Source organism: Pseudophryne corroboree, chromosome 3 (assembly GCF_028390025.1).
Source record: "Pseudophryne corroboree isolate aPseCor3 chromosome 3, aPseCor3.hap2, whole genome shotgun sequence".
Taxonomy (NCBI): domain Eukaryota; kingdom Metazoa; phylum Chordata; class Amphibia; order Anura; family Myobatrachidae; genus Pseudophryne; species Pseudophryne corroboree.
In genome coordinates, this window is record NC_086446.1 from 285,114,777 (window position 1) to 285,123,845 (window position 9,069).

The following is a 9,069-nucleotide window of genomic DNA, read 5'->3' on the forward strand; positions in this document are numbered from 1 at the left end:
TCAAGATATGACAACAATAGTAATGGTATATAATATGATTGCTAGAATTGCCGCCACATCAAGTAGTTTAAGCTACAGAGTAGGACTGCTGCACATGCCCAGTGGTAGCCGCTGCTTCTACCAAGTTTGCTGTGTGTGTGGATCTGAGTTCTCAGTCAGTGCACTGGACCAGAAAGTAGCTACCAGGAAGAAGCGATAGGAGCCTTACCATGAGGTGGGAGAATGTGTGCTTGCTGGTTCTATTATGTTTCTGTATTCATTTATTATGATATGGTTAACCTTTTCCTGACCACTTGTTTATATTATTTAAATATATTTGATACAGCCTATACTATAGACAATCTATGGTGTTGAATATTAATACTGTATTCCATACAGTATCCAGTGTATAAAAAGACCATTGCTTACAATAATGTCTAGGGTCATTATTGGGTTATTCTACCATTCCACAAGACTCCCGCACTTGCTCTAATGTTCCAAAGAGTGGGAGAATGTGGATGCATTCCTGCGTTTGCCACTGTATGGGGCATACACTATGTTTCAAAGCTTGGAGAGAGATAAAGCACCAACCAATCGCCTCCTGACATTTTTCAAACACAGTCTGTAAACTGACAGTTAGGAGCTGATTGGTTGGTATTTTAGCTCTCTCCAAGCTTTGATACCTATGCCGCTATGTATATGATAAATGTACAGTATCCATCCATACAGAATCTGGAACCAGCTGTTCTGTGATCTGAATCAATATACAATCCATCAATAATGACATCACATTGGCATGAGGCATAACGCCACAAAATGCCTGCTGCCATCCCGAGCAGACCATAAATACACTTTAAAGCAAGTAGCTGTTGCTACTGTAACTGCTGGACAGCAACACAAATCTTGTCTATCTGCTTTATCTCTCCCCGTCTCTTCTCATTTTCTCTTGTGTGTAACTGTTTATGTTTGTAACACATCAAAGAAAACCCCAGAACAGCTCCAAATATCACTAACAGTTTTCTCTAGCTCTCTCAAGTTGATAGGTGTCAATTTGTTTTATTTTTACTTCACTTGTGATAGTGATTTAATGCTGCCGCAGCAGTTTGCTGTACTTATTTGAGTCAATTGTAAAAAACATGTCGATACTCACATCAATGTGGTAGAAATTAGCAGCAGCAATGAATATATTCTTTGAGCTGGCCTGCAGAGACTACAATCAATCCCCAGTCTTCAATTGTTCCTATTAATATAGTAGAGGCTTTTTGTGATAGTGGAAACAACTCGTTAAGACTTCTTTCTCCAGCAGACTGCAGAAGGGAGTTCTGTATCAGATCAAGGTTGTTTAATAATGACTGTTTGTGAGCTGAGTAGTAACTCCAATAAATTACTAATTACAGCAGTTATAGGGTTACAGTGGGCATGGTAATTATATTGGTTATACTTATGTGTGCCATAATGAGCCTCCTAAAGGTTCCTATCTCTGCAGATAGTCACTGCTCATCTATCAGAGGGTTCCAATGTATAGACAGATACTGTCTAGGTCGACAGTCATTAGGTCGACACTGACAAAAGGTCAAAAGTTTGAAATGGTCAACATTGTAATGGTCGACGTACATATGGTCAGCGTATGTCGACACAGCTTTTTAAGGGTTTTCTCTAACGTCCTAGTGGATGGTGGGGACTCCGTAAGGACCATGGGGAATAGACGGGCCCCGCAGAAGACATGGGCACTTTAAGAAAGAATTTAGATTCTGGTGTGCTCTGGCTCCTCCCTCTATGTCCCTCCTCCAGACCCCAGTTTGAATCTGTGCCCGGACGAGCTGGGTGCTGTTCAGTGAGCTCTCCTGAGCTTGCTGTAAGAAAGTATTTTGTTAGGTTTTTTATTTTCAGGGAGCTCTGCTGGCAACAGACTCCCTGCATCGTGGGACAGAGGGGAGAGAAGCAGCCCTACTCTCTGAAGATAGGTCCTGCTTCTTAGGCTACTGGACACCATTAGCTCCAGAGGGATCGTACACAGGATCTCACCCTCGTCGTCCGATTACAGAGCCGCGCCGCCGTCCCCCTCGCAGAGCCGGAAGACAGAAGCCGGGTGAGCATGAGAAGCAAGAAGACTTCGAAATCGGCGGCAGAAGACTCCGGTTTTCACTGAGGTAGCGCACAGCACTGCAGCTGTGCGCCATTGCTCCCACACACACCTCACATACTCCGGTCACTGTAAGGGTGCAGGGCGCAGGTGGGGGGGGGCGCACTGGGCAGTAATTGGGACCTCTTTGGCAAAAGTTTAGCATATATACAGTTGGGCACTGTATATATGTATGAGCCCCCGCCAAGAAAATGTATATTTAAGCGGGACAGAAGCCCGCTGTCGAGGGGGCGGGGCTTCTTCCTCAGCACTCACCAGCGACATGTTTTTTCTCCACTGCACCACTGAGAGGAAGCTCCCCAGCCTCTCCCCTGCAGATACACGGTAGAAGAGGGTAAAAAGAGAGGGGGGGCACATAATTAGGCGCAAAAATCAATATAAACAGCAGCTACTGGGTTAACATTAAGTTACTGTGTTATTCCTGGGTTAATAGCGCTGGGGTGTGTGCTGGCATACTCTCTCTCTGTCTCTCCAAAGGGCCTTGTGCGGGAATTGTCTTCAGATGAGCATTCCCTGAGTGTGTGGTGTGTCGGTACGTGTGGGTCGACATGTCTGAGGTAAAAGGCTCCCCTAAGGAGAAGATGGAGCAAATGTGTGTGTGAGAGGTGTCTCCGTCGACAACGCCGACACCTGTTTGGATATGTGTAATTAAGTGCTAAGGTGAAATTATTGCACAAAAGATTAGAGAACAGACAGGGAATCTACCCATGTCTGTCCCTATGTCGCAGAGACCTTCAGAGTCTCTCAATGATCACTATCCAAAATAATAGACACTGATATCGACACGGAGTCTGACTCCAGTGTTGACTACGATAATGCAAAGTTACAGCCAAAGTATTCAATATATGATTATTGTAATAAAAGATGATTTGCATATCACTGATGACTCATCTGTCCCTGACACAAGGGTACACATGTTTAAGGGGAAGAAAGCTGAGGTAAATTTCCCTCCTCTCATGATGAAAAAGAGCGGGAATCTCCAGACAAGAGACTGCAGTTTCCCACAAAGAATTCTCAGGGAGTATCCTTTCCCTACTAGGGCCAGGATACGAAGGGAATCTTCCCCTAGGGTGTCACGTTTGCCCAAAAGGTAGCCCTGACTTAACAGCTATCCTCAGGGATCCTGCAGATAGCGTGCACATTCTGGTACACTACTCAGACCGGCGATTGTGTCGGCATGGGTTTATAGCGCTGTAGCAGCGTGGTCAGGTACCTTATCAGCAGAGATTGAGACCCTAGTATGTATATATATATATATATATATATGTATATATATATAGATATATATATTAAAGATGCTGTCTTAAGATATATATATATATATATATAAAACATGCCCAAAGAGACATTAGTCTACTGGGTTTACTGGGTTCTAGAGTCAACGCTATGTCGATTTCTGCTTGACGTGTCCTGTAGAATATGCAATGGACAGGTGATGCCGACTTAAGAGGCATATGGAAGGCTGAGGATTGTGTGGAGAAGGGATCTCGGACCTGGTCTCCACAGCTATAGCTGGTAATTCTGATCTTTTGCCTTATATTCCTGCACAGCCTAGGAAAGCACGACATTATCAAATGCAGCCTTTCGATCACAAAGAAAGAAGAAAGTCTGAGGTGCGTCCTTTCTTGCCAGAGGCAGGGGCAGAGGAAAGAAGCTGCACAACACAGCTAGTTCCCAGGAACAGAAGTCCTCCCCGGCCTCTACAAAATCCACCGCATGTCGCTGGGGCTCCACAGGCGGAGCTAGGCCCGGTGGGGGCACGTCTTTGTAATTTCAGCCACAAGTGGGTTCACTCCCTGTTGGATCCCTGGGCAATTGATATTGTGTCTCAGGGATACAAGCTGGACTTTGAGGAGATGCCCCCTCACCGACGGCCCTGCCGGCTTCCCCCCACGAGAGGGAAATAGTGTTAACTGCAATTCACAAATTGTATCTTCAACAGGTGGTGGTCAAGGTTCCCCTCCTTCAACAAGGAGGGGGTTATTATTCGACCATGTTGTAGTCCCGAAACCGGACGGTTCGGTCAGACCCATACTGAATTTAAAATCCCTGAACATATACCTGAAAAGGTTCAAGTTCAAGATGGAATCGCTAAGAGCGGTCATCGCAAGCCTGAAAGGGGGAGATTTTATGGTGTCTCTGGACATAAAGGATGCATACCTTCATGTCCCCATTTATCCACCTCATCAGGCGTACCTCAGATTTGCGGTACAGGATTGTCATTACCAATTTTAGACGTTGCCATTTGGTCTCCCCACGGCCCCGAGAATCTTCACCAAGGTAATGGCGGAAATGATGGTGCTCCTGCGGAAGCAAGGTGTCACAATTATCCAGTACTTGGACGATCTCCTCATAAAAGCGAGATTAAGAGAGCAGTTGCTGAACAGCATATCACTTTCTCTGGAAGTGTAACAGCAACACGGCTGGATTCTAAATATTCCAAAGTCGCAGTTGGTTCCTACGGCTCATCTGCCTTTCCTAGGCATGATTCTAGACACAGACCAGAAAAAGGTTTATCTCCCAATAGAGAGAGCTCAGGAGCTCATGACACTGGTCAGGAACCTATTAAAACCAAAACAGGTGTCAGTGCATCACTGCACTCGAGTCCTGGGAAGGATGGTGGCATCATACGAGGCCATTCCCTTCGGCAGGTTCCATGCGAGGACCTTTTTAATGGGACTTACTGGACAAGTGGTCCGGATCACATCTTCAGATGCATCGGTTAATCACCCTATCCCCCAGGGCCGGGGTGTCTCTCCTGTGGTGGCTGCAGAGTGCTCACCTTCTCAAGGGCCGCAGATTCGGCATTCAGGACTGGGTCCTGGTGACGACGGATGCAAGCCTCCGAGGGTGGGGAGCAGTCACATAGGGAAGGAATTTCCAAGGTCTGTGGTCAAGTCAGGAGACTTGCCTTCACATCACCATCCTGGAATTAAGGGCCGTATACAACGCCCTACGTCAAGCGGAGACCCTGCTTCGCGACCAACCAGTTCTGATTCAGTCAGAAGCCACCAGAATTCTTCTTCGTAATCGCACTGTCAGCAGTGTTCATCCCGGGAGTGGACAGCTGGGAAGCAGACTTCCTCAGCAGGCACGACCTCCACCCGGGAGAGTGGGGACTTCATCAAGAAGTCTTCACGCAGATTGCAAGTCGGTGGGAACTGCCAAAGGTGGACGTGATGGCATCCCGCCTCAACAAAAAGCTACAGAGGTATTGCGCCAGGTCATGAGACCCTCAGGCGATAGCTGTGGACGCACTGGTGTCACCGTGGGTGTTCCAGTCGGTCTATGTATTTCCTCCTCTTCCTCTCATACCCAAGGTGCTGAGAATCATAAGAAAAAGAGGAGTGAGAACAATACTCATTGTTCCGGATTGGCCAAGAAGGACTTGGTATCCAGATCTGCATGAAATGCTCACAGAGGACCCGTGGCCTCTGCCTCTAAGACAGGACTTATTGCAACAGGGGCCCTGTCTGTTCCAAGACTTACAGCAGCTGCGTTTGACGGCATGGCGGTTGAACGCCGGATCCTAGCAGAAAAAGGCATTCCGGATGAGGTCATTCCTACGCTGATAAAGGCTAGGAAGGACGTGACAACTTAACATTATCACCGTATATGGCGAAATTATGTTGCTTGGTGTGAGGCCAGGAATGCCCCTACGGAGGAATTCCAGCTGGGCCGTTTCCTTCACGTCCTACAGTCAGGAGTGAATTTGGGCCTAAAATTGGGGTCCATTAAGGTCCAGCTTTCGGCCCTATCCATTTTCTTTCAAAAGGAGTTGACTTCTCTACCTGAAGTTCAGACGCTATAAAAAGGGAGTGCTGCATATTCAGCCCCCTTTTGTGCCTCCAGTGGCACCTTGGGATCTTAACGTGGTGTTGAGTTTCCTGAAATCCCACTGGTTTGAACCACTCAAAACGATGGAATTGAAATGTCTGACGTGGACATGCTGCTAGCCTTGGCTTCGGCTAGGCGTGTGTCAGAATTAGCGGCTTTTGTCACATAAAAGCCCCTATCTGGTTTTCCATGCGGATAGAGCAGAATTGCGGACCCGCCCACAGTTTCTGACGAAAGTGGTTTCATCCTTTCAAATAAACCAACCTATTGTGGTGCCTGTGGCTACTACTGACTTGGAGGATTCCGAGTTACTTGATGTTGTCAGGGCTTTGAAGGTTTATGTAGCCAGAACGGCTAGGGTCAGGAAAACAGAATCTTTGTTTATCCTGTATGCTTCCAACGAGCTTGGGGCGCCTGCTTCAAAGCAAACTATTGCTCGCTGGATCTGTAATACGATTCAGCAGGCTCATTCTGCGGCTGGATTGCCGCTGCCAAAATCAGTTAAAGCCCATTCCACTAGGAAGATGGGCTCTTCTTGGGCGGCTGCCCTAGGGGTCTCGGCATTACAGCTGTGCCGAGCGGCTACTTGGTCAGGTTCAAACACTTTTGCAAGTTCTATAAGTTTGATACCCTGCCTGAGGAGGACCTTGTGTGTGCTCAATCGGTGCTGCAGAGTCATCCGCACTCTCCCGCCCGTTTGGGAGCTTTGGTATAATCCCCATGCTCCTTATGGAGTCCCCAGCATCCACTAGGACGTTAGAGAAAATAAGATTTTACTTACCGGTAAATCTATTTCTCGTAGTCCGTAGTGGATGCTGGGCGCCCGTCCCAAGTGCGGACTTCTTCTGCAATACTTGTATATAGTTATTGCTGCAATAAGGGTTATGTTATAGTTGCATCAGGGTTGAACTGATGTTCTGTTGTTGTTCATACTGTTGACTGGGTAAGTTTATCACAAGTTATACGGAGTGATTGGTATGAATCTTGCCCTGGATTACCAAAATCCTTTCCTTGTACTGTCAGCTCTTCCGGGCACAGTTTCTCTAACTGAGGTCTGGAGGAGGGGCATAGAGGGAGGAGCCAGAGCACACCAGAATCCAAATTCTTTCTTAAAGTGCCCATGTCTCCTGGGGAGCCCGTCTATTCCTCATGGTCCTTACGGAGTCCCCAGCATCCACTACGGACTACGAGAAATAGATTTACCGGTAAGTAAAATCTTATTTTTTTATATATATATATTTTAATTTACACCTTTTTTCATACTTTACCATCCACGTGTACTACGATTGGGAATAGTAACCTGTGCCGAGCACAGCAGTAGCGGAGTGAGTACCTTGCTTGCAGCATGGCGACTGAGGCAAGCCATGTAAGGGGACGTAGTACACTTATTAGGGTTCCCTGTGCTCTGACGGTAAAAAATACACAAAAAATAATGTGTTGACCTTTTTTGTGTCAACCATTTTCCACGTCAATCTTTTTATGTGTCGTCCTTTTTTCAGTGTCAACCTAATGCATGTTGACCTTTATCAGTGTTAACGTAAGACATGTTGACCTTTTGTCAGTGTCGACCTAATGACTGTTGACCTAAACATTGTAGATCTTCTATACCACACCCTCTATCAAGAGCGCTTATCTTGGAGATATCTAGCAAGAGAGAATCAAAGACTTTGGGGTCTATGTACTAAGCCTTGGAGAGAGTGAGCAGAGATAACACACCAGCTAACCAGCTCCTAACTGTCATTTTTCTAACACAGACTGTAACATGACAGTTAGGAGCTGATTGGCTGGTACTTTATCTCCTCCTAATTTATCTCTCTCCAAGGCTGAGTACATATTCCCCTAGGTCTGTGTATATCTGTCTTTATCTCTCCCTCTTAATTTCTACAGGGGAATTCAATACATCATAATGGTGACAAGGTACATCTGTAACAGTTGGGCGACTGCAATAGGTGCCCAGTAACATCACCACAAACCATATATACAGTAGATACTGTATGCAGGAAAATGAGTGGTAATGTGTGTCGCTGAACCTTATGGCATTGAATTGAAGTTCTATTTTCTCTGACTACTGTCACTTTTCCCCTTTCCTTGTACTAGCAGGGCCAAAAACAAGTATTGGGGCAAGCTAACATATTGGGTTCCAGTCTTCGGGGGATTATTTACTAATGTTTGATTTTTGGTTTTGAATGATTTTGCATTCGATTTTGCATTTAGAGATTTACGAAAGGTAAAATCAAATGTAAAATAGAATATAAAACCAAATCCCACTCAAAGCTCACTCGAATATTGGCAAAACATTGGTACGTTCACATAGACGGACATAGAAATCCCTATGTACTAAGGCCCTCATTCCGAGTTGATCGGTCGCAAGGCGAATTTAGCAGAGTTACACACGCTAAGCCGCCGCCTACTGGGAGTGAATCTTAGCTTCTTAAAATTGCGACCGATGTATTCGCAATATTGCGATTACTAACTACTTAGCAGTTTCAGAGTAGCTCCAGACTTACTCTGCCTGTGCGATCAGTTCAGTGCTTGTCGTTCCTGGTTGACGTCACAAACACACCCAGCGTTCGCCCAGGCACTCCCACCGTTTCTCCGGCCACTCCTGCGTTTTTTCCGGAAACGGTAGCGTTTTCAGCCACACGCCCCTGAAACGCCGTGTTTCCGCCCAGTAACACCCATTTCCTGTCAATCACATTACGATCGCCGGAGCGAAGAAAAAGCCGTGAGTAAAAATACTTTCTTCATAGTAAAGTTACTTGGCGCAGTCGCAGTGCGAACTTTGCGCATGCGTACTAAGCGGATTTTCACTGCGATGCGATGAAAAAGAACGAGCGAACAACTCGGAATGAGGGCCTAACATTCAAATTGAAAATCGGACATAAATTGAACACAGAATCAAACTACAAATCCACAATATAATAGACCAATAACAACTAGGTGATTTTAGCATCTAGACAACATTCTATTCCCTAAACCTTCATTATGATGCCTATAAAAGTAGAGATGATGGACTCTATGCCGATGTTTTGGGGGCATCTCGCTGTGAGTGCCTGCGAATCTGTACTCCGTTCAGGCTGCCATGCTGTGTGGCTGTTCATTTAATTGAG